General features: G+C 34.8%; 1 protein-coding gene across 9 annotated transcripts in view; it reads right to left on the bottom strand.

Annotated features, from left to right (window-relative positions):
- Positions 1 to 26,622, bottom strand: part of kcnab2a (potassium voltage-gated channel subfamily A regulatory beta subunit 2a) — a 405,095-nt gene that overhangs the window by 332,779 nt on the left and 45,694 nt on the right. For 4 of the 9 annotated variants that reach the window (XM_051930888.1, XM_051930895.1, XM_051930894.1 and 1 more), the window contains exon 1: positions 21,487 to 21,613. The exons of 2 other annotated variants lie outside the window; for them this stretch is intronic. The gene's annotated coding sequence lies outside the window, so the exon portion shown is untranslated. Of the gene's footprint in view, positions 1 to 5,853; positions 5,929 to 13,704; positions 13,792 to 21,150; positions 21,364 to 21,486; positions 21,614 to 26,622 lie in introns of those variants that run through there. 3 more of the 9 variants (XM_051930889.1, XM_051930891.1, XM_051930892.1) reach the window with 3 other exon arrangements.

Below are 26,622 nucleotides of genomic sequence, written 5' to 3'. Positions count from 1 at the left end.
CAACCAGGTACACATTAGTGAACATCTGCCAGTTTTCAATATTTTATTATACAAATATTTGCATCCCAGAAAAAGAACTGAATGTTAAGTAGTGGCATGCCACCTTTATATCTCTGTAAAGTCACTTTTTTAATTCAAGGTCATGATGAGTTACATATAAATGATGTTACAACTGAATATAACATCGTAAAGAAGGATTTTAAATGTATATTGAGATGTTCTCAAAAAATTTATGAGCTTTGTGTGAATCTTAATTTTACCAATACTGAATTTCTTGGCAAAAGATGGAAGTAGGGTCACCTATTAAAATCATGTCTGATATTTTCCACTGTACTAGTAGTCCTGGTCCTGACTGACTTAGATAGTTTATTCAACACAAAAAAGAGAGGGCAGAGTCCAAATGGGTTAATTGAAAAAGATTTCAATAGCTTTCTGTTTCCATATGAATTAATATAGAGTAAGGGCAAACAATGAATTTAGAAACAGTGCCTAAGTAGTTGAACGATCAATCACCTATCAAAGTCAGCCAATTTTCATACCAAATGGCTTGATTGGTAGTCTCCAAATTGGACAATCTAAAAAAGTAATTTTTCACATGCTGTTTTTTCTAAGCATTCCTGTAATGACATTGTAATGACTCTCAGGCAAAGTATTTTAGTACCTGAGAACGTGAACATACAGTTCTGTTGCCAGAAGACAGCTTCATAAAAGAGAGCAATATGAAAGCCTTATCTGCCTTGAAAGCTTGCATATTGTAATCTGTTCAGTTAGCCAAAACAAGGTGTCATTCTGCTTGACCTCTAACTGTATACTGAAGAATAATAAACTACAAACTGCAGAATCTGAGGAGTATTCCAGTGCACTGAAAAGAAAGGTCAATGCTATACATGTATGGTATACAGCCAAAACACTGAGCCTTTAACATTCTTTCCTTTCCAGTGTGGAAATAACCTTTAACCTTTGCAGAGGCAAGATGATGCAGCCCTGCACTAAATTCAGATTAATGTGCAATCGGGCTGAACTTAATATGGAAGGGGTCCACAACCCACTGGGATAAGAACACAGACTGAGATGTGTGTCTTCCACTGCAACTGTAAGAGAAGATGGTTTAAGAAGTTTAAATTTTCATTTAGTCCTTTAATTAAAAAGTGCGAGTGCAGACAGTGAGTGAGCTTCTGTTCAAATAAGAAGAGGAACAAATTGTGCAGAAAATACAGAAATGCTCATAATGATAAATCAGAATGTGCTGTCACTGATTAGTAAACAATAAACTTGTTAGGTTAAGAGTCAAATTAGTCTGGTTTATTTGTAAACGTATTAGGCCTGTCACCATTGCATCTTCTTGGTAAACATCTTATGAACATATTTTATTTTATTACAATTGTGGGTTGCCTTTTATTTCATTTTTTTCTTTTTTGTTAGTGCCATATGCATATGCCAGATGTAAATGTATTATGGATAAAATGTTATGTGTACATATTTTATTAGATTTTGCTTTTATTAGTAAAAGGTTTTATTTAATGATCACTAAACAATAAACCTATAATATTTATTTCTTTTTCTTAAATGAACAAATAAAACCTATGGTGTACAATTTATTTCAATTGTAAAAACACAACTCTGTAAAGTCACTTTTTTAATTCAAGGTCATTATGAGTTACATATAAATGATGTTACAACTGTCTCTCCTCATTTCCTTACAAAATTAAAGGATTTCATTAACACAAACAGCCCTTACCCCCACTCCATTACAAATACAATGCCAGTTGAGGAAAAAGAAAAAAACCTGCAAGCATTGATAGACATCATAAAGTTTCCCGAGGTTAAACAGTTCTTCCTCACAGCATGATCAAGCCTCCAAGCGGGAGAGCTCCTCTACCTGTATATGTGCTTTAATGACCAGGGCATTAAGAGAAATCGGGTTTCAAAAATGTCATGTATACCCTTTTTCTGGTGAGACAAACCAGGATATTGGTCTCTGAGACATTGGGTTAATAGATGTGGATTTCTCTGCAAGTGATGTGGTTATTTAGCCATGTAAACCCGTAACAGTGTTAACTTAAAGATGTCCATGTCTGTTGCACTCTGTTAACCTGCATCATTAGCATTATTAATTCTCCTGGATGAAATATTTTGTCTCCGTATTCCAGAAATGGCAAAATGTATTTTTATGAGTTGAACACCCAGTGCTAAGCCTGAGTAATCTTGGGAGCAGTGTTGGTGGTAACGTTAAAAGTCATGTGTGTTACAAAGTCTGACTACTTTTTAAAGTAATGAGTACAATAATTCAGTATTTATTTTATTGAAGTAAAACCACTTACACCCAGCAGCACTGGGTGTAAGGCAAGGACCAAATGCACTGGTATGCTGCTCTATTGCAGGGCTCAGGCGCACAGCCAAGTAGAAAAGAGTGTGCTGTGTACAATCTAGCAGGACAAACATAAAAATGAAGTGTCGGTTTACTTTTAAAGCAGCTGTTTGCTATAGATATATTAAAACAGTGTGACTAGGTGACGCAGTGGCCAGTGTTCATACCTCAAATCTCCATTGGCTCAAGTCGGTGATATAAATACGGAGTGGATGATACTTACTTTGCAGCACATGAAGGACTACACATACTTATAAAACACAAGAAAATTACCACGTTACTGCACCCCTTTCAATTTCCTTTTATTTGAAGACCAGAAGTCCATGTGTCCCACTAGTCACACAGTAAAGTTAAAAAAATGTAAAGAGATGTTCTCAATTTCTGTGCAAACAACACTAATTCTATGCACCTGCTACACATTATTATAAGCACAGACTATCAGATATTTCTCTACATTAATTTTAGGATCATAAAAACTCTTCAGTTTAACTTACAAATTTGAAGGAATAAACATTTGTGCTTATCAGCTATCAAAGTCATGACAAGTTTTCATTTTGAAAATTAAGATTTTCTTAAACTATATGAAGGACTTTTTCCTAGCATTCTAGGAGCATTCTGGCCATTGCTTTAATTGCACACCAAATGCTAAAACACATAACTCATGAACTGATACATAATATTTACCTGAGAAAATCAGTGTAAAAAATCTTATCTTTCTTTTGCACTTTCAAATGCTATTTTTAAACTACAAGCATTACTGTGAACAATCTAAATACAAAATAGTATTTTTCAGCTGGAAATATTTTCCAAAAGTTCAAGTTGGGAAAATTAATTACAGTTTTAAAATAAATTTGGATTTTTACTGTTAGCATATCTTTACTAACAATAAGAGTATTATTAAAAATATCATCTGAAGTATTACTTATTTCTTAGTCAACTATAGAGAAAAAAATGCAAAAATATTTTGCTCTTTTTTCATATTTATTTTTTTAAAAATACATTTAAATATGATTACTGCAACAATAATACATTTTATTTTAGCATATGTATATGCTAAAATATTTCAAAATATATATACATGAAAACAAAATCTAAAGTTTTCTATAGCACTATAAATCCTCATTAAAAGTGTCAGGTTTTACATTTTCTTGTTCTCTTTATTTTCTAATTTTTTACCATCTTGATGGCCTTCATTATTGATGTCACTGGCATCTTTTCAGATTATCACTGACACAACGCCATTAGCTTCTAAATTCGTGTGTGCACCTGCAATGCACTATGTGACATCATGCCAGCTGCATTCAGTTTAGCATTTACACTTTTTTTCCTCAAAGGACAAGAATCGCTGGCACAAGAACACACACTATTTACTGTATGTAATTTTTTTCGCTTTTTTTGCTTTGTTTTTGGTTTTAAACTTTGATAATGAAGACTTCACAAATTCTGGTTACCCCTTTGGTTTTGGTTGATGTGATGAATTTAGTATTTCTGATGGAGCCTGTCCTATTACTGTTTTAAAATCTATTTTAATTAAACTCCCCACTACCCACAAATAAACTAGCCTGCTCTGCACTATTATTCCTGAGAGGATAACACAATTACAACAAAATATATGGAAAATGTGTGATTTTCAGAGAAATAACCAACAGAGATTTATCATTTCTTTTGTGTTTAATTTTTATTTATACCCCCTCTTTCTGAGTAATTTCCTGATTTAATACTTAAAAACAGTTAAAGGGTGTTACTATTTAAAAATCAGTTAAAGTGTTACATTGACATAGTTTCTGATTCATACCCAGTGCTGCAATGATATGCTTCCAGCAAACTGGATTAAGTGAGATCAGTAAAAGGACCAATAAATACAAAAATGAAAATAATTTAAAGCACTGATTAACCATACTTAGACTAAATACAACAAAAATATGGATATTTGTTTTAGTCTAGCATTTCATTCCGTGGTGTCACAGCCAAACTGCAATAAGAATAATACAACAACAAATTAAAAATCTGACTAAACCTGTCAACAAAATACAAAAGTAAATTAAAATCCAGAAAAGAAATTCAGTATCTTTGTCATACAGAGTATGCATAATGTTCTAAAAGGTATGAGAGGAGGGTCATAAAAAGCACAATTGCATCTACTTTTCCCCTGTGACTTTACATTACATCATATGCTTTCAAAAAAATCACCCTAGCAAAAAGACATTATTTTGTTTCCTAACATTTTGCTTTTAATCTGAACCAACTTTCGCCCCAATCACACTGCCTTTAAAACATGCATCACAATACAATCATCAAATATTAATTAGGATGTAATGAGAGCAGTTGACCTTCAATTAGTCAACATTTTAGAGTGTGTAACAGATCAGGGTAAATCAACAGAACAACAAATTGACACCAACTACTCAGCATAATGCTCTCTAACTTTGCCACCAAAAAATACAAAACAACAACTCAAATACCCTGAGGCTTGTGGTGTGGGGCTTGAAATGAGCTATTTTATTTGGGGTGTCAATCCACAGTGAAAGTAGCTGCAAGAATTTTGAGCAAAAGTGAACCTAGTATGAATCTACAATACAGCACAAACCAACAAGGTCACATAATATTATTAATTAAGAGTTCAGCTCTGGAAATTCCTGTTCTGCAGTCCTGTGTATGGTATTTTAAAGATTGAAAAAAACTAATATAAATTAAATTCAACAATTGACACTTTTCACTTTATACAGGGATGTCAAAATACCTTAGTTTTATCAATATTAAAGGTTTTGATTCTATGTATATTAACAGAATTTGGGTTTCAATGGGAATGATCGTTATTTTCTATATACAGTACTACTATACAGGTACTTTGAGAACAAGCCATATGTAGTCATAATTACCATTTTATTATACACTGATGTCACTCAAGAATAATGATGCTTTGTTCACTTGCTTATTACTTCAGTGAGAACAAACAGTGAATAGGATACTACTAATATAAAAATTCACAGTACTCAAACTTTAATTTTGCTATATCTGCTTGAAATTGTCCTGATTTGTAGTCAGAGGAGTAACAAGAGCGGAGTGTGATGCTTCCAAAAAGCTTCACTGACCAAGCCAGGCTTCCTTTGCCCACCTGGAAAAGGCCTCACTCCAATTGGCTTAAATCCAACTCCTTTAGTATGCCTCAGACTTTGCAAGCCCAAAAGGCATTTAAACCACAAAAATGAACTTAAATGTCCCCAGTGTCAAAAAGTGCCTCTCAAAGAAAGGAAACCAAAAAAAAACTTTGGATGAAGAGATCAACAGAACAAGGAATGTTTATAAAGAAGTATTTATTTAAAAGCAAAAATTCCAGAAAGGCTCAAAACAAGCAAAAGAGCTGCCTAAAAGGCAAAGGCAGTCTTAAGCAAAGTCCCAACACACAGTTATGTAATCAGAATCCTTAAAACAAGTGAAAAATTATCAAAATCTCAGAAAAAACGAGCACAAAAAGTGATAATCACAATAAACTCCAATAAATTACAATGATTTCTATTTCGGAGCTGTCTCCTTTAGTTTAAATAGCCTGAGAGAGAGAGAGAGCTAAGAAGTGGTGATGTGAGGGTGGCCCTGCCTCCTGGGGTACAACCAACATAAAACATAGCACATAACTACATTTAAAGAAAATACGTTATTACAAAATCATATATGAAATTAACAGAATTACCATAAAGACATTGAAAATGCTAGTAATCATTCAAAATTAGCAACAACAATAATAAAACATAAAACGCACATACATTTAGTCTAAAATATGACAGAACTATACTTGTTAGTTCTGAATAAGATGTTTATTCAACACACAATAATTATAAGAAATTTAAATTTTTCAAACTGTCATTCAAAGAAACTGTATCTCATTCAGCAATGATTTCTACCTTGCACCAAATGTCTCCACGACAATAAACTTATTTAATTGTATGTTGAATGAATTATGAATTAAATTATTTCAAAATATTGTGAACTAAGCCAATTTTTATCATGCAGGATACAAAAAAAAAAAAGAATATATGTATTCACTAAGCCATCATGCAGAAATGATTACCATAAAACTTATTTTCAGGTAGGTAAAGTTATACTTTTAACCTTCAAATTAAATCAGAATGAAACAGCAACAACAAGAAAAGCTAGGAAATTTCATTATATAACAATTTTCTAAGTTTTCATCCAATGAATTAAAAAGAAAAATTAAAAATGGATTTCAAAACACACATCACTTATCGCATAAAGCTTTTAATGATTCAATCATATTTAATGGTACAGAATTTAATAATGATTATACATAAGAGCATAATCACCTATCACAGGATGCAGATTTTCTGATAATTCTCCCTGGTTGTAACTTTTGGTGTGATTTTCCAACCAGTGTCAGAAATGATCCATGTGTCTCAGCACTTAAAACAAGCCAGAAGACACGATATCTTAGCAGAGCATGCTCTCACATTAGAGCACGTAGTGGGGATAAGAAATTCTACACAAATGTGATTACTGCAATTGTGTTTATCACAAACTCTTTTATTCCTTTACTTATGAGGTCTGTCTTCTAAGACAAGCAACTTCTAGTAATGGACATGGTGCAGCAGCCTAATGGGACTGTGGCATTATGACAGAGTGATGACAAAGTTTCAATTTCTTCTCTGTTTAAACAGCACTGCAACAGCATTTTGGACCTTAAAAATGAGTTTTCCCTCCCACTTATTTATGGAAAACCTAAAAGGGAAACATGTGGCACATCATGCTTTTTTCAACTGGAAATTTTATATGCATTGTCTCTGCTATACTATGCTTTTTACAATTCTGTGAGATTTGTATATTTCTTACAGATTTTGAGCTGAACCTAATTTTATATTGGTTAAATGTTCTTCATTTTTTTTCTCTCCAGCCAATCTGAAGAACACTGTAATAATAAATGAACAGTTGTCAGATCAAAAACATTGTGTTAGAAACCTTACCAAATGAAAATGTATACATGTAAACTCATTTCCTTTGAAATATCAAGGTTGACATCCTGGGGAAAGTATTCCTTAATTATCTAGGGGAAAAGCCTTCTACTATTTGGACCAAACAAAGTTTAAGAAGTTCAGATACTTGTTATTTAATATATTTTTCTTTTAATATATAAATCACCACAATTTACTTTATTTAATGCATATCCTTTTATATATCTCATATGATGTTGTATTTAATGTATTTTGGTGTTGTATTCATTGTTTGCTGAAGGTATTTTAATGTTGTGAATAGTCTGTGGGAGACCTATAAGTAAGACTCGCACTGCACTGAGTACACATGGCGATACATTTGAACTTGAATTTTCACCCACTGTTTCGTGTGAATTGAGTTCACATGAACTTAAGAACATCCTGCAGTAAGAGACCACATTATATTTATTAGAAACACATACCATATTGAGATCTTTAGAAACATAAGAAAATCCAGCATCATTTCAACACCTCAATGAGAAATACATATTGTTACAATAATAACATTCATCTATATAGAACATTTTCTTACACAAAACTAGAGATTGTACACACTTACCCATTGTAAGATTGGGTCAGTTTAGGCATCACAAATTAAGTTTAGTATGTGATAGGAAAACCACCATACCCAAACAAAGGGAAAACACACAAACTCCACATGAACAGAAATCAGGTCAGGATTATATTCCAGTCTCCTCAGTCGACTAGTTACTAGAGGTAATCACTACATTACTGTGCCACCCATACAAAATGCAAAATTGCAGAATTTACTATCCAAAATATTAGTTTGAAACACATAGGCAGACATGTAGAAACAGCTGAGAAGGTGGCAAAGTTGTGTGAAAAATATAAGCATTAAGAGAGGTGGCACTGTTACATGCAAGGCAAAGGGCAGAGACAAAGAGAAAAACAGAAAAACTATGACATGCAAAAATACGATGAATCAATGTTTTCTTGGGTTAAAGGATTTCATCAATATTCTTAAACAGGGGAAGGGAACCATATGTCTTATTTATCTCAATATCAAAATACTTTAATTGTCAAAAGACCAGCATATTTTTATTCATGAAGAGCCCAGATGAAATCTGGATATGATGTAGCCTATGACCTAGAGTACTGAACTGTCATAGTTCTTCAGTGTATAAGAAGCAAGCATTTCTTCAAAAGTAGCCTGGTTGTTACTGAGACAGCCATATCTGTGATATGAATCAGACTGAAGTTGTACAGCTAAGCAATACCCTCTCATGTAACTGAACAGTGCCCTTTATACAAAAAGGGTATACAGAATATAAACCAATAAAGCAGCAAAAATCACTTCAGAGAAAGTAGGAAACCAGACTAACATAAGCTCAATGAAAATATATGGGTATTCTTGAAGACAAAACTCATGTTGTCTTAAAAATCGGATGTTTTAATTAATCGTCATCTGAATGAAAATAAGTTAATTGTAAATTCCAAAATAAATGAATGTTTTAATCATATATTTCCTTACTGTATACAATTGTGATTCAATACATTTAGTAAAACTTTACATATTGTATAACTGTGTATTATATTCATTCCCAAAAATTCTCACCTTGTAGCTTTTGCATAAAAAAAATAGACTCGAACTAAAACATCCTTATTTTGTATAAAATACATGCCTTATTCCAATTATTGCATTATCTAACAATTGTTGGTAAGGTTCAAAAGAAAGCTACCTTAATAAACATTTTGAATTTGACAGAGAGAGAAGCACAAATTCTAGCACTGTGTCATTTATCCTTGGTTCTAATGGTATCTATACTATAATAAAATATCCCAAGAAAACAAAATCTAAAAGTATAGAGGCAATAAATCAAATGTGAAGGATAGTCTACCTGACTGTGAGTTTAGCCAGAGAGTTGTTTTTCACAGATTACTAAACAAATGCAAAAGAAATCTAAGTTATCTCTTCATTCCCGAAAGATACTCAATTAATCTGTTTCCATTCACAGCAGGAGCATTGCTCTCAGAAAAATTATTGCAAAAAGGACAGTCATATTCAGAACTCACTTTGAAAACTGAATGGTCTCACTCAACATATTCGTAAAAAATTATTGAATTTGAAAGGCAATTATTATTTAATTTGTTTTTCCCTTATGTATTTGGCATTTGCTTCTATCAAATGTGACATATGCACTGATAAGTATGTAAAGGCAAACATGATATTGCAAGATTACAGAGACAAAAACTAAGAATTTAAATTTATAAATTAAGCACTAGTACAAAAAATTACAAGAAACTATTCTAGATACTTAACTGTATATAAATAACCCAAGTTTAGAAATGTGGCAATCAGTTTTTTGAGTTCTACAAGCTGTTTTATTACTGTAGCACAATTAATGAGAAACAGCTAACAGAAAAGTTGTTGTCCCTCAGGAGCAGTACTGTCAGATATCCAGTGGAGGCCAACCATAGATGCACAGCTAGTACCATGACATGACATACTTAAAAATTAGAAAGGCATCAGAATTTATAGCAAAAGTAAAGAGATGGTAGTGTTAAAAAGATTGGAAAAATATTAACAGACACTTACTACCTTAAGCTGCCCACATGAACTGCACAGCCATAATACAATTATGGTTCAAATTAATCAGCCTATATTTTATATTTGCGAATAATATATCATATGGCAAACAGGGCTTGTGATAAACAGCCAGAATTTCACCTCCCTTGCAACTGTTGCAGTTTTCTTTTCAAAAAACAACAAACAGTTGCCCAACAGAGATGAACAGCTGTTGACTTGCAATGTTGGAAAGCAGAACTGCTGAGATTTCAAAGAAACTGTGACATGGTTTTTGTTGTGCAGCCTTGTAAAGAAATGATCAGTTAACTATGTGCCCATATATTACATACAAGAAATATGGGAACACAATTTACAGAGGTCACTTGCAACTCACATAAACTAAATCCGACATTTTTATAAAATGTCTAAAATGAAACAGCTGTCGCAAAGTATCAATGTAAGGTGCCTTCATTGAAGCTATAGAGCCACAGTAGACATTTAACACATGTCACTCTGGCCCTCTAGTCAGTCAGTTTTCCTACCTTCTATGGCATGCCTAATGTTATACGGTGCTATGATCACAGCAGCAAGAGACTAAATATGAACAATGTGAGAATAAAATGAATATGAAGTATCAGAGATGAATATAAGTAACGACCAGAATAGACTTTTTACAGTCAATACAGAATAATGCATTTCACAATTGGCAATATGGTAAGATGCTTTATAATCCAAACTAGACTGTAAAATAATACAGTTTGCAAGATTATAAGGTAGGCAAGAACTTGCAGATATGTACTCTATGCAAGACTGATATAGATCACATATTTCTCAACAGAGAATAATGATGCCTTTTCATTACCAAAAATCAAGCCTGTAGCAATATTTACAATGTAAAGTGATTTGTATTATATAACTACAAAATGGAGACTGAAAGCTTGTTTGTGCTAGCTGTAACAATATATCAAAAATTGCTGACTATTCATATTAAGCTGTGATGCACATTTGGTAGACCGCTTATATAGAAAATGAGCTGAAGCAACACATCACATTGGGCAAACCAATTCATGTCTAAATTAGTTTAAATTAATTATTCAATATGACCTTGATTCTAACTGAAATTTCTTCTCATTCATAACCTACAAAACTCTATCACACAGCACTTTCTCTATTGCCCTCCCCACCATTCCACAAATTACTTCAGTCAGTCCTTGGGACCAGTGGTTGACAATGCCATTTTGTGGCTAACTCAGTCTCGCTAATGCGTTCTGACAAGTAACACCTAGACCTGTTTACAGAATGACACTAAACAGCACGACACCATTTTAGTACTTTATACTTGCCACTTGACATCATACTATAAACAACAAAACAGATCTGTGTACGTAACACAGCCATCACTGTTCACTAAATAAAATTTATAACATGTTCACTATCCTTTCCTAAACCGCAATCACCTGGGGTCTCATGTATAAACAGTGCATATACACATAAATGTTGCATACGCTTGTTTCCTCGTAAAGTTTGAGATGTATAAAAACTAAACTTGGTATAAAGCCACGTACATTTTCACAGTAACCACTGACTGGACACATTTCTGCTCAGTTTTGCAAACTGGTGGCACCCAGCATCAAACCAGTGCTACTGTTTGTGTCATTTACCTTTCTTTTTCATATTCGCATCAATGACGCAGGATTTATAAAATACACCGAAATTAACTGCATATCAATCACAAACTTAATTAACTTGATTGTAATCATTCTGTACCAATATAATGGTGCATGGAGTGGCCATACTATTCCAACTACCATAACTACTTTAACGTTGTTAGAAGACATTGCAAATGGAAGAATCAGAAGAGAGTGCATATTTATAGATGATGATAATGATTGGCTTCTAAGTTGATTTCAAATTCCAACAGCTATCCTCTTGGAGCTGTGTGCTGAACTGGTGCTGGCTTTACAAAGGCAGACTTTGAGGAATTGTGCTCTACCTGTTCCTTTGCAAGTTCTGTCCACTCTCTGGTTTTTAACCACAGGAGCTTTTCAACATGAACTTGCTGACCAATCGGGTATTTCACAAACATCACCGAGTCGCGCCATGTCAGCTGTATAGGCTGGTATTATCCCCTTGTCATCCAGACATATAAGATTTCCTTACACTGTGGTTGAACTGCGAAACATCAAAGCGCAATTCGCAGCAAGGTCTGGTTTTCCAGATGTAATCGGAGCAGACAACTGCACTCACATTGCTATTGCAACGGCACTGGGCAAGTTACATCAGCCAGGGATAAATCACCAAAAAGAATGAGCTGGCATTACATCATATATAGATGGAGAACCTATAAAAACAGCATCACTTCACAGTCACAAGTGCTTTTTCCAACTAGTGCAGCAAAAGGAAAGCAGCTCTTTTAAAGATAGCAAGTCGCCTCAAATAGCCATGTAAAGAAAAGAGAATCGATCCATTGTGTTGCTCGGTGACAATGCTACACTGTAAAGGCGCCTTCAGAGAATGAAATTTGCTTATGTAAATAGAAAGCATTTCTACTCTATTAATGTGCTGTTCTATAGTTTACAGAAAGTGTATGGCGGCTTGCCTGTATCTGAAGAGATGTTGTATGATGAACCTGACCCTGACCCACCAAATGGTCAGTAAAATCGGACAGCGTTACATCTTCGTTTGAATGTAATTAGCAGAATGTAAAAACAGGTAATCAGATGCAGCATTTATTTTTTAACCAATTCATTTAAATTGTGGTATCACATAGTATAGCCCTTATATTCCTTAGTTCACAGGCCACATATCTCTTACAGCATCCACTATTCCATTTTCTGACATCCAGAACAGCGTCTGTCAGCAGACAGCCAGATGGTAGTCCAACGGTTTCCGAGGGAGAGGTGTGTGTGCAGCCAGTGTCTTAAGATGGGCTGGGCACAGCAGCACCATTACCACATGAAGTTGCATCATCAGCACGGGGGTCAGTATTTTTAATATTGTCTGAAACAGAATAAACAGATGGTGTGCTACAACTCACCTTTTCACATCGAGTTTAATATCTGACTGCATCTTTTTTATTTCGGGGACCTGCTTAACTTTCTGAATTTGAACTTTCGAGTGTCTCCACATTGCTGTATCACTTCATAACTTATTTTTCTTGCTTATACCACTACTTAAGCGAACAAACACTACATTTTTCCTTGCCTCCACTTCACATTCGCTGAAATTCTTCTTTTTTCCAAGTGATTTTGCCATTGTCTTTTAACAAAACACCGAACGGAAGGTGATATTTATATTGATTTGCATATTAAAATATGCAAAATTCTGGGAGGAGTCAGGGTGGGGCTGTAGACATGTGCATGTGCGTTAAATTTCATGTTCATTGGGATTGATAAATGGGAAGTACGTGGAACTTGGCGTTCACACAGTTTTGTGCCTCTGGATTTTTTTTATGCACACGCACATTTCTGTTTTTGTCCATATGCCATGTTTTGGTGTGAATTCTACACATGGCATTATACATGAGGCCCCTGGTGTCTGATTTATGAAACTTTGTGTGGATTCAAGCATGAAAATATGCACAGGCCAAACAACAAGAAAATGCATACACTGATATATAAAAAATGTTACACATTTCTATTCAATTTACCTTTATGAATTACAATAATCTTGTAAATGTGCATACATGAATACACTCAAAACCCACCTGGTTGCCAGTGTGGAACAATCATTCATGGACTATGCTACTCAACCTACATTTGCAATCATGATGCTGCAAACCATCATTGACAAGTAGAGTACCCACCCACCTGATGTATCCGGCCACTTTCAATTGCATTTGAGAAGTCCTATGGTGTTCTCCACACTGCACTAAAGCACAGGCTCAAGAAAAGGCAAGAATCTGAGAGGACAGCCACCATCACCTAGCACATGTAATAATATGACAAGTACAATGAATAGTATAGGCCATATGAAATACAAACAGTTCTGCCAGTTTCCTTACCAACAATCCATCCATTATGTACAGAACTTTAAGCAAGTCATCTGATCAACTCTACTTTCCTCAAAATAAATGAATCATGGGTTGACTCAGCCAACTGAGCCACAATGTTTGTGAGCCTCATCTTGGCATCACAGATTTCTTGTCCATTAATAGAATGTAAATGCTTACAGTTAAAAAAAGCTACTTCATTCTCACTACTTGTCTTTATTGCAATATGAGTGCTGTCAATTGTTCCAGTTATGTCAAGAAAACCAAGAACAGCTTGCTTTATGTTTTCATGTACCACCAAATCATATAAAAAATTAATATTGTGCCTTGTCAGTACAATACAGAATAGCGGGCATGGCAGAGATGAAACTTGACTGAAATATTTCTGACCTGTCCGGCAGTTCCCTCTGGTTGGTTCCTGTTGTCAGAAAGCCAACTATTGTTAAAACCTGCATTATGAACAGGTGTAGCCCGATTTCATGCAGTCTTTCAGCACATACTGCAATTCCAAGAAAATGTCTCTTGAAAGTCTAAATCGGCTCATAAATCAGTCATCATCATGGGCAAAATAATCCAACTCTAAAAGCTTCTTCCCTTCATATATGACCATTTGTGTAGTCTTCAGGCAGTGGCAACCCATTGTGTGAAACCATTAGGCTACAAATAGGCTGTAGATAGAGAGCTTTTTATGTACAAAGAAAGTGAATCACATCTGTGTTTTTACTGTGCTTTGATTTCTCATCCTGAGAAGTGACAATAGGTAGCTAAAATAAGTGTAAATAAGCAGCATTGGACCTCTTAAAAGGGAACTAAAATGGAGTCTGTATGTCATATTCATCACTTCTGAGGGGTAATATACTTGTCACATCACCACACATTATAATAACAGCTTGGTGATATGAATTACTGTATTATACGGGTGAATCGTTATTTAGTTGGTTTGGCTACATTTCATTACTTGTCATTTCCCAGTTCCTACAAAATGTTGCATATACTGTAGATGTTCCAGAGACAACATAAATATACACATCTTTTTCTGTCAAATTTTCTTTTATAAATGCCAACGTTTGTGTGGAAAGTTGTGTAATACAATTCAAGTATCTTTTTGTGCATATAGAAGTTTTATAAATTTGCCCCTGATCTGTGGTTTTGAACAATACATTTTAACTTGTTATGGTTTAATTCTTCTACCCTGAATATAATCCATACATGTGACTTCAGGCCTCTGCTGGATAAGTACACTTTGTGTTTCTAAACGTCAATTTTGAATTTCCCTATGGGATTAATAAAGTTTAATCTAATCTAATTAAAAGGTGCATCCCTGAAAACATTTCAATAAAAAAAATAACACATTGAATTACAGATTTAAAAAGTAACATTAAATAGATAACTTTTATACTTGGATCTTTCATGTTGGCATCATAACCTATTTGTAAATCTACAGGCTTAAAAACAGTCAATAAATACTGATCAAAGTTCAAACTGGAGCCACAGAAGCTCTGAATCTGTATACTTGCATATGGTTGAGATGACAATAAAGTTCGCTTTGACTTTGAATCAAGGTAACTAGATACAGCTAGTGTTCCCAGCACAGCTGCAAGGTCAGTCTAACATTAATCTCAGGTTTAGCCTTTAGAAGGAATAAAAGGGTACCCTAGCCATATTCTTGCTCTTAAGCCTCCAAATAATTATGGGTACACTGTTAAATAATCATAAATAGGAGCAGGAAAGTACTTTAAAATTCTTGTTAATTTTAAACAAAAATATAAATATCTATATAATACATATAGATGAAAAGTAATCTGAAAAAAGAGATGTGTTTTCTTTAAATATAATGTAAGTGACCTTATATGTAGGTATTTTTGAAACAAAAAAATCCTAAAAAAAAAAAAAACCCTGCAAACCACTAACTTGCCTCTGACCAAACTAATTCACAAATATCACTTTTTTCTTATTTTCTTATGTTCTATAGGGTAAACAACAGCTAAAACATTTATGACTATATGTGAGAGGGAGAATTTACGATCAACTCTAAATGTAATTGGTAACTATTAAAGTGACTTAAGAACTGAAGATACAGGGGTCATACTTCTAAGTTCTAGATCCCTACTGCCATTTTTAAATAAAGGTAGAGAATAAAAATTAACAATTTGAAAAGTCTAACAATAAAGAATTCATAATTAATTCGGTATAAAATAAATTAATTAGCTTTGCAAGATCCATGAATTTGAAAAACTGCCTTATTTATGTACTCCATATAAGCTGAAAAAAAACTGGATTTAAAAGTGATAGATATGAATCTGTATTTCCCAAATTTTGTTTTGGTTCAGCAAAACTCAAATGATGTAATATTATGTAGATTTTTTTGTTGATATTCAAAGAACAGTGTTTAAAAAGCATATCTAAATATTAATAGATTTACAAACATAAATTTAAACCCAGGAAATGACTAAGATTACTGGAGAAATCCATTAGTTCAAAGACTGATTTAGTACCCTTAATGTGTCAATTAATTTCCATGTGCTTACAGCATGTAAGCAATCTGAACAATCGGGACTAATTAAGGCCACAATGGAGCTCAGCTGAAAGCTTGGTGTATGAAACGAACATTGGAATCAAAAGTGCCAGGGGCTCTTGCAGAACTGTGAGAGAAGCTTCAGCAAAGACAAGCAGTTCAACTGTAGACAACCCAAAAGATGGCCATGAAAGACAAAAGTATCAGAAATCTTCAAACAATGTTGCTTAGTAAAGATGCCAAAAAAGAAAATTAAGAGTCATTAGTTCAAAAACCTAAAAGACCTAAAATCATTAGATAAGAAAAAAGGATGTAGCTACTATTTCAACAGTGATGGGAAGAGGTTTTCCTGTTAAAAAAATAAATTCTGTGGAGAGTAATGTTTACTTGGGAAAAGCAATATTTTTTCTCTTTACAAACTTTACATTAAATTAAATGTGAGGATATTTTGTCCATGCAACTTATTGCTTTAAGACTTCATTGTGCTAATCTATGCATTAGCCAGGTGACAAAATCTTTGAGAAAAAAACAATATGCTGGAACATGAAATGACCAATGGAAAACCCTTCTTTCAATCTTTGTTACCCAAACCAAATTGCTCACTCAGCCACTTTCAACTATTTATTGCACTTCATAAATCAACATCATAGCACAATGTGATTAATTATTTTCTAATTCATAACACTGTTCTAATATCATTTTCAAATGCAGATTAAATAATGCTAAATGTTTCATTTTTACTTTTCTAATGAAAAATGTTTAGCTCATATTGTTCTAAAGTAGAAATATTAACTTAGTTATGTGATAGGAACTTGAATAAAATGCAGTCCTCCATCAACAGACGGTTAACTATTTTTTCAAAACAGTGGAATTAAAAAATAAATTTAAAAAAATTAAACATGTTTAACTCCCTGATTTTGAGTTCTGACAGGAAAAAAGAAAAAAGATCCAAGTGGCTTCCATCCCACCTCTCCAAATGCTAATTTGAAACTTGGATTAGGCCGATCAATATGTTTAATGTTTTCAGACAGCCAGCTCTTTAATGCAACCTGAAGAGCAGCAGGCTTTCAGCAGGGCACATTTCCTAATAATGAATAGCCGTTCTTATTTAAACAGCCAAATCTCCAACATTAGATTTAACCAACTGATAAAAACTAAAAACCAACCAGTGCTACTCTGCTCATAAATTGTCATTGCTGAAAGTTTAATGGAATGTCACACAAAATAAATACACACTGTGTTCAGCACAGATTCAAGGCTGCTTTCTCAATCCTTCACAGTAAAGACAGTCCTTAGGCAGCAATTGCAAAAATGCAATAGAGGGAACACGGGTATTATATGTCCACTATTTTCTTGAACATGATATTCATTCTGGATTGCAAAGTGGTTAGCACTGCTGTTTCCTGGCCCTGTCATGTTTGTGTAAAATTTGCACATTCTCAGTACATCTGCATTTTTTTCTCTCACATTCAACTGATGTGCAAGTTAGGTTGGATAGTGCGTCATTTTACCTTGCACTAGTGATTACAGAAGGTTTTCTTTGAGTATGCCCTGTGAGTGACTGGCACCCCAACAAGGGTAGGTTCCTACATTGTCAGTGCTGCCAGGCTAGGCTCCACCTGTGACAATATATTTATATTAATCAGGTTAAAAAATATGGGCAGATCAATCTGTAAGAGGTTAAAATATTTCTGATGGGTTTACTTGAAGAAAACCAGGAAACAAAACATTTAACCACTACAGAAGGTCCAGGCCTTCCCTTTCCCTCTTCTCAATAAGCCTAAACAACATTACGAAAACAACCCAAGAATGTCCCACAGACTTAAATTTTCTTTGTCAAAAGAACAGTCTTGATGGATTTTTCCTATACTTGTCATTGTTCCCTCCTAATATACAAACAGGAAGGATTAAAAAGCCTGCATGGTAAACGTTACAGTTAGTTTTCAAATGCTTTTGTTTAAAAAATATGCTGGTGTTACAAAATATTGTCAGGCTGTCAACATAAGCTTTTCAAATTTCTTTACAAATTACAATGTTACCTGTGCATTTTGTTTGAACAAAATATTTGTTTAACATTACTAAGACAGATCAGTAGATCTGCAAAACTTAAATTAAACTCAAGACAATCACACTTAGTGCAAACTTATTAACCACTAAATCATATGTACTATTTTTCCAAAACTGAACAGAAAATATGATATATGTTAAGAATAATTTTGGAGGTTACTTATCCTTGGAATCTATGGAGCAGAACCTAAAATTCTAGGGCTTTAAATGTCAAATATTTTTATTATGGCAGTATTTTCATTCTGTATATGATGGAAACTAAGACTGTATACATAACTGTATCTGAAGTATTAGGACATTAAAAGGGCCACACCGAAGGCCTGCAATAAACCTTTTCTACAACTCTGATGGACAGTGCGATTTTCTAAGCTGAGTTGTGCTGAATCTGTAACATCACTTCAAGAGAGGTCCATAGAATCATCCAACTAATTAAACAGACAGTCTCAGTTATGAGATGTACTCTGGACCCCCGGGAGGCATTAGAAAAAGAGACACTTGAAACAAAACTGAGTGCCATTATGAACAATGTTGCATATCCTCTCCCTGACACACTAAAACTGAGTTCTTTCAGCCATTCAATTATTAAGCAAAAGTGTGTCAAGAAACGCAACTGGGGCTCCTTTATGCCAATAGCAATATACCTGCATAATGCCTCACTGTGAATGTAAGTGCCAAGTCAGATGTTTTTCTTTCTTTTTAACTTTCTTCCTTTTTTGTCATTCTGGTGTGTGTTAAGACCATAATAATAATAATAATAATTGTTTACATTTATATAGCACTTTTCTCAGTAATAATATATTTATCTATCTATCTAATGATCTTCTGTAAAAAGTCAAATTTTCCCCTTGGGACAAATAAAGTTTTATCTATCTATCTGAACACCAATGTTCCTTAAGTTTTCAGGTCTCTGATTGTTGCGAGAAGTTAAGCAAAAGGACATAAGTTACTGTCAAGTTACTTTGTAAAGTGTAAAGGCACTCCCCATTTAAAGCATTGCTTTTGGTATAATGGGATATCTCCAATGTATTCACTTTAATCCTACACTAATTTCTAAATGTCCATTTCAGAGTACCAGACTGGTTGTACAGATTCCAGAAAAACTGGCAGACAGATACAGCTGACATTTCAAGGTTTGTCACTTTAAATGAATATGAAGACTGAAAGACAAAAAATATTAAGGAAACATTGAATTTTCTTTCTTAATAAGTTCTACTTTTTTAAAATGCATAAAGGTATAGAGTTTCCCTGCAAGAATGCAAAATCTGAAACTAATTTACCTCTCTGTTAAACTACTTTCATAAAGGAACAAGGAAGGAGTCCTGCAGTTAAAGTAATTTAACATATAGTAAGAAAAAACTGCTTTATAATCGTAAAAGAAAACCTCAGCAGCCTCTTAACTGAGTTTCATAATATCTTAATATGATGTTAAGGAAGAAGTGACTACATAATTCAAACTAAGCAAAAGGCAAATGAAAAAAATTTAAAAATCAAGCTTCCTGAATAATGACATTTGAAGCTATGAACACAGTTATATTTTCTGAAATATTCTTAAACTTCCAGTATTTTTATTAAGTGATCAAATCCATTTCATACTTAATGCTTAATCAAAGGAAAAAAGAAGAGGCAAAAAGAGGAAGGGCAGAACTATCCTTTGAGGGCAGGAAGTATGATTCATTTTGCCACCTATTACCACAAACATAAAGCAAAAAATGCAAATACAAACTCAGCAGTGAAGTATTGTTTGAGTGCCTAACACTGTTTCTTTTAAACAATAAATATCAACCAAATGTAATTCCTCTACTTATAATTTTTACTTTTTTCTTTTAGTAGTGTCCTTGGAACAAATTACTTATGTGTATGCATAGCTAGCGGCATTAGTATGGTTTTCCATGTTTTCATCGAAGATAAAAGCATCTTCTAAATAGGTAAACAAAGGTTATATATACACTTTGGTCAGTGGTGTTGTCTAAAAAGCAAATAAATACATAGTTCTAGAAATACAAAGGCAAGATAAAGACCTACCTATGTGCAAACAATTCCGATTGCTCCTTCTTTCAGTCTCTGACTAGCTGATGATCTACTGACAGATGTATTATGCATTGAACCATCAATAAAGTAAAAAGAAAAGCTTACTTTCAATTCTGAGTGCTATGGTTCATAATGATACTGTTTGAAGCACCCACATGAACATGAGATACAAAATGTTAACCAAAAAAAAAATCCACTAGGTCATTGTGAAACAATACAGAAGACATATCATTTCATTATCATTATACTGCTTTCATATGAGTACTTTAGTAATGAAAAAAGAAAACAATATAAAATGTAGCTAACATTTCCCTTGTTTCAACGGCAAATTGGCAGTTATCAGAATGTCAAGGCTCGTTTCTGCTAGAGATATAGACAAGACTAAACATACGTGTTTGCTCCAAAAACTTTAAGCATATTCAAAAGTTACATACAGCTTTCTCTTGTATGTTTTACTGAATTATAAAAATATCACATAACACTTACAAACTCGTCATTTTACAGACAAAATTTTACATTTTACAGCAAAAGAGATGTAGTACTGTATATCTGCAATAACAGATGCAAATACTTTTAAACTATTTAAAGGAACAACTAAAATAATAAATCATCTGCCACTTTCAAACACAATATATTTGATAAAGGTCTATTTACAGTGTCTGGTGTAGTCTCCCTGCAGAAACTCATTTGTCCATGATTGTACAAACATAGTTGCAGTTGACACACGTTTAAAAGAATAGGACATGCATTAAACATGACAACAGCGCTACAAGGGAATCAAGCTGTCCCCTGTGTAATCCAGTATGCAGTGATGCCTCTCTATGCGCCAATACTGGAGGGCAGAGCATCAAGCCTCTCAAGCCAACAAGCTCCTTCTGCACTATGCTTGCTGCATCAAAGCACAGGCGCATAAAATAGGACTATCCATCCTTCTGCACCAGACGAAAGGAAAGCAAAAGGAACTGCGTAAAATGAGATAAGCATTCTTACCTGCCCTCCTCCCCCTGTGCCCGCGTGGCGGTCCCAGCTTCACTCAGAATCTAAAAAGACTGAAGAGGAGAGGGAAAGCCAACTGGAAAAAGGGGAAAGTGAGGGTAGGAGCCCTGCGCAGTCTCCCTGCTTACCAAAGCCCCTTAGAGTGAGCAAGTGTGTGCGTATGTGTGCGCACTCGTGCTGAAGACGATGCTGTGCATATATACCGAATGAAAATCCCAATCCCCCCGCCCCCAACCCAGCATTGTCAGCGTGAAGGCACAGAAGGAGGAGGGGATGTCTCAGAGATAAGGCAGAGCCTACTCCTGCTTTTCAAAGAAAAGCTTTACCAAATAGCTGTCTGAGAACAGGCTGGCAGAGAGCCACTTAAACAAAGGAACACAAGCCGCTAAATGAACTGAGACACAGGGCTGCTACTGCAGCATAACAGCAGCCAAGCAGCCTGACTTAGCAAGTTTATGCTGGATAGCATACAGATGCATTTAAATGTCCCGTTTCCTGAATCCAAAGGGAACAGGCTTAGTTTTTGATGCCACTGAGAAAGGCAGATGGTTTGCTTCCTCTGCAGGAATGGAGGGTATATCTAAATATGCTGCGGGACATCTACTAGAGAAAACACTATTCCCAAAATCTCTCTTTCTATCTCCACAAAGAATGACCCTATTCTCATGTGATAAAAGTGGGTAAATTGGGAACATACTTGTTTAGCTTTAGTAATTTCTAAGAATGAACGCTTGCATTTTACTCAAATTAGAGCAGAGATTGCTGGATTTTTGAACTTGCTGGCAATAGACACACTTGATTCCCAAGTCAAGGAATCAATGTCTGGCAAAGCCAATTGTGGGTAACATTACATTTGAAAATACGCTCAGCTGAAATCTGATTCAGATTAAGAGGGGATCATTATTACATTATAAGAGTGGTTGAAAGATTGGCAGCAACAGAAGCAGGTGACCGAGTTCATTATGCAAGTAGAAAATAGGGCTCAATTCAAAGTTTTTCTCTTTTTAAATCACTTTGAGACTTCAGTTGTTTTAGCTAAACAGCATGTAAAACAAATAGAATTTTCTGTATAAACATTTCTCTACATGTTCTGAACTTCCCATTGCCATTTTAGGAGTGTAGAGAGCCGACACATATTCCAGTAGCGTAAGAAAGAAGTCATCCACACTCCCAAAATTATTCAAATCAGGTCACCTGACAGCCCCCAATTAAATTAAAATCCATGGCACAAAATAATGGAAGAAAACTGGAGTATCATAGGAAAACATTTGCAGACACATGAAGAAACAAACATACTAACAGCATATGGACTGGGTATCAAACCCTGGGCTCTATACAACTTTTTAAAATATAGTGTACCCTGATATATATTTTTTTAAATATCAGTTGGAAATAAAAAAAAAACCTAAGTGAACACATTCAGATTAATCTGTTACAAAAAACTGGTATTCTTTAAAAGTCCACCACAAATAATTCAATTTCAATTCATTTCAATTCTTTATTGTCATTTGTATAAGTACCATGTACAATAACTAATAACTAAGACAAATGACAGTGAAGTGACTAACTTGGCAATCACAATTGAAACTATAATGTAACAGCCTTTATCTTAAAACCTGCCAAATACATATTTTGTGCAAAAATAATCACTGTCTAACAGAAAAGAGAAAAGCCTATATACCATAGGTTCATGACATGTTCTAGAAAATCAGACTAAAGGACACTGTCTCTTTAGACATAAACAAGGAAGTGGACCTAATCCAAGCATATAAAATATATAAAGACTCTTTAACAGTTAATAAGTATTTATGTAGATAAACAGTGAAACATATACTGTACTTTAAAGCACTAAGCGAAAATGAAATCTATACATATTAATAAAAGGCAAAGCCCTCACTGACTCACTGACTGACTGACTGACTCACTCACTCACTCATCACTAATTCTTGAACTTCCCATGTAGGTGGAAGGCTGAAATTTGGCAGGCTCATTCCTTACAGCTTACTTACAAAAGTTAGGCAGGTTTCATTTCAAAATTCAATGCGTAACGGTCATAACTGGAACCTCTTTTTTGTCCATATACTGTAATGGACTGCAGCTCGCTGGCCGTGGTAGGCGGAGTTGCGTATCGCGTCATCACGCCTCCCACGTAATCACGTGAATTGAAAACAAGGAACAGCCACAAAGAGCGCTGAAGAAAACATTCATTACACAATTGAGAAGGCAGCGAAACAATAAGAAGCGAGCGAGTGACTGACTGAACACAGCACGAGTGATCACTTCGATGAATCAAACCTGTTCAAAAAACACATTACACAATTGATAAGGTACGAAAAGAATATGAAGCGACTGACGCATACAGGCATAAATTAAGTTCATAGACCTACAAAAGATTGCCATTTTTCTCCTGTACAACTATACGTTGCATTCTCAACAGTAAGCTTCCACGGCTTGATCATATTCCAACCGGAGTGCTCAACTGACAACGTCGTATACAAAGACAACTATAACAATTGTAATAAACGAACAATGAAACAACGGAGAACCCGTGCATTAAATAAAAAGGCTGCTTCCTTGGCAAAGCAAGAAAAAAGGATGGCCTTATATGGCGTTCGTTTATAAAAACAATCGTAATAGACGAACAATAAACCACTACAGAACCGCGAAGCAAGCAGAAAGGATGGACTTATATGGCGTTCGTTTATAAAACAGCGGAGAAACTGTGTATATATAGAGAGACAGCTTCACAAAAAAACAGATCCTTAACAAATTGTTATTGGTATATTTTCCCTCAGTTTAAAAAGGTTTTCTTTTCTTCTTAATAAAAATTTTAAAGCAGTACTTCACTGCTGCAAAGCGCGGGTATTTTGCTAGTTTTAAATATAATTACTGTAACTATACAAGTAGCCTATAATCGAAATTAAAAAACTTACTTAGAACATACCTTCCTAAAACAAGTAAATTTAATAGGAATTCATACAGATTGAAAATGTGCAAGCAAATTTTATTTACAGCTCTGCAATTTACTACAATAGAAGTAAACAAGCAAAACTACATATTTTTGTTCACATTTACATAAATTTAAATTTAATTGAATTTGTTTTAGGATTACCCCGGATGATACTGACTTCAACTAGGCAGGTTCAAAACTGAATTGATGTTATTTGCCTTAAGGTTTTGTTTTTCTGCACTTTGCATCGCCTATAACTATATTATACAGGGTTGCAATATCTGCAAATATCTTTATTAGTATGCTTTATACAAAATGCACTTCATCTTTGCTTCCGTTTTTGGGGTTTTGCCTTTACAGAGAGACATTGCTTACTTAGCAAACTACCGAATAAATACAAATTGTTAAATGTTAAACTATACACAGATAAACATCAAGCAATACAAAGAAGTACACACAAATATATAAGGAGTATACAGTAATCCCTCCTCCATCGCGGGGGTTGTGTTCCAGAGCCACCCGCGAAATAAGAAAATCCGCGAAGTAGAAACCATATGTTTATATGGTTATTTTTATATTGGCATGCTTGGTTCACAGATTTGCGCAGAAACACAGGAGGTTGTAGAGAGACAGGAACGTTATTCAAACACTGCAAACAAACATTTGTCTCTTTTTCAAAAGTTTAAACTGTGCTCCATGACAAGACAGAGATGACAGGTCTGTCTCACAATTAAAAGAATGCAAACATATCTTCCTCTTCAAAGGAGTTCATAGGGCTGTTTGGTTTTTAAGTATGCGAAGCACCGCGGCACAAAGCTGTTGAAGGCGGCAGCTCACACCCCCTCCGTCAGGAGCAGAGAAAGAGAGATAGAGAGAGACAGAGTTTGTTTTTCAAAAGAAAATCAATACGTGCCCTTCGAGCTTTTAAGTATGCGAAGCACTGTGCAGCATGTCGTTTCAGGAAGCAGCTGCACAAAAGATAGCAACGTGAAGATAATCTTTCAGCATTTTTAGACGAGCGTCCGTATCGTCTAGGTGTGCGAACAGCCCCCCTGCTCAATCCCCCTACGTCAGGATCACAGAAAGTCAGCGCAAGAGAGAGAGAAAAGTAAGCTGGGTAGCTTCTCAGCCATCTGCCAATAGCGTCCCTTGTATGAAATCAACTGGGCAAACCAACTGAGGAAGCATGTACCAGAAATTAAAAGACCCATTGTCCGCAGAAATCCGCGAACCAGCAAAAAATCCGCGATATATATTTAAATATGCTTACATATAAAATCGCCGCGAAAGGCGAAGCGCGATATAGCGAGGGATTACTGTACAGTATATAATTAATTTAGCAAAATTAATAGCATAGGCCCCTACCTAGCAAGAATATGCCATTATATAAGGGTAAGATTTTTTTTTAATTAGCAGTTTTTTCCCCAAACAGACTGAAATTCAAAGACATTTTATAAACAAACAGGCAGTTTGCAAAATATACAAATTACATTGTATGACTGTGGTTGCACTTTTTTGTTCCAATCAGTTTCAAAATTAGTGGATTGTTTTACATTTTATTGATAACATTGTTTAAATATCTGTTCTTTTGTTCTTCTCTTATACTGCATTCAGAAAAGAACAGTAGTGTGAGATTAACATATACAGAAAATTTAGATTTTTTTCTTGCCATAGTTTTAAATGCTAAACAGTCTTGTGCCATTTCCCTATTGTGGGGATGTTTTTCAGCGGCAGGAACTGGGAGACTAGTCAGGATAAAGGGAAAGATGACTGCAGCAATGTACAGAGACATCCTGGATGAAAACCTGCTCCAGAGCGCTGTTGACCTCAGACTGGGGCGACGGTTCATCTTTCAGCAGGACAACGACCCTAAGCACACAGCCAAGATATCAAAGGAGTGGCTTCAGGACAACTCTGTGAATGTCCTTGAGTGGCCCAGCCAGAGCCCAGACTTGAATCCGATTGAACATCTCTGGAGAGATCTTAAAATGGCTGTGCACCGACGCTTCCCATCCAACCTGATGGAGCTTGAGAGGTGCTGCAAAGAGGAATGGGCGAAACTGGCCAAGGATAGGTGTGCCAAGCTTGTGGCATCATATTCAAAAAGACTTGAGGCTGTAATTGCTGCCAAAGGTGCATCGACAAAGTATTGACCAAAGGCTGTGAATATTTACATACAT

The sequence above is a fragment of the Erpetoichthys calabaricus genome, chromosome 8 (assembly GCF_900747795.2).
Source record: "Erpetoichthys calabaricus chromosome 8, fErpCal1.3, whole genome shotgun sequence".
NCBI classification, from domain to species: Eukaryota; Metazoa; Chordata; class Cladistia; order Polypteriformes; family Polypteridae; genus Erpetoichthys; species Erpetoichthys calabaricus.
Note: the sequence above shows the minus strand (reverse complement) of the source record. Positions and strands in the feature narration are given on the sequence as shown.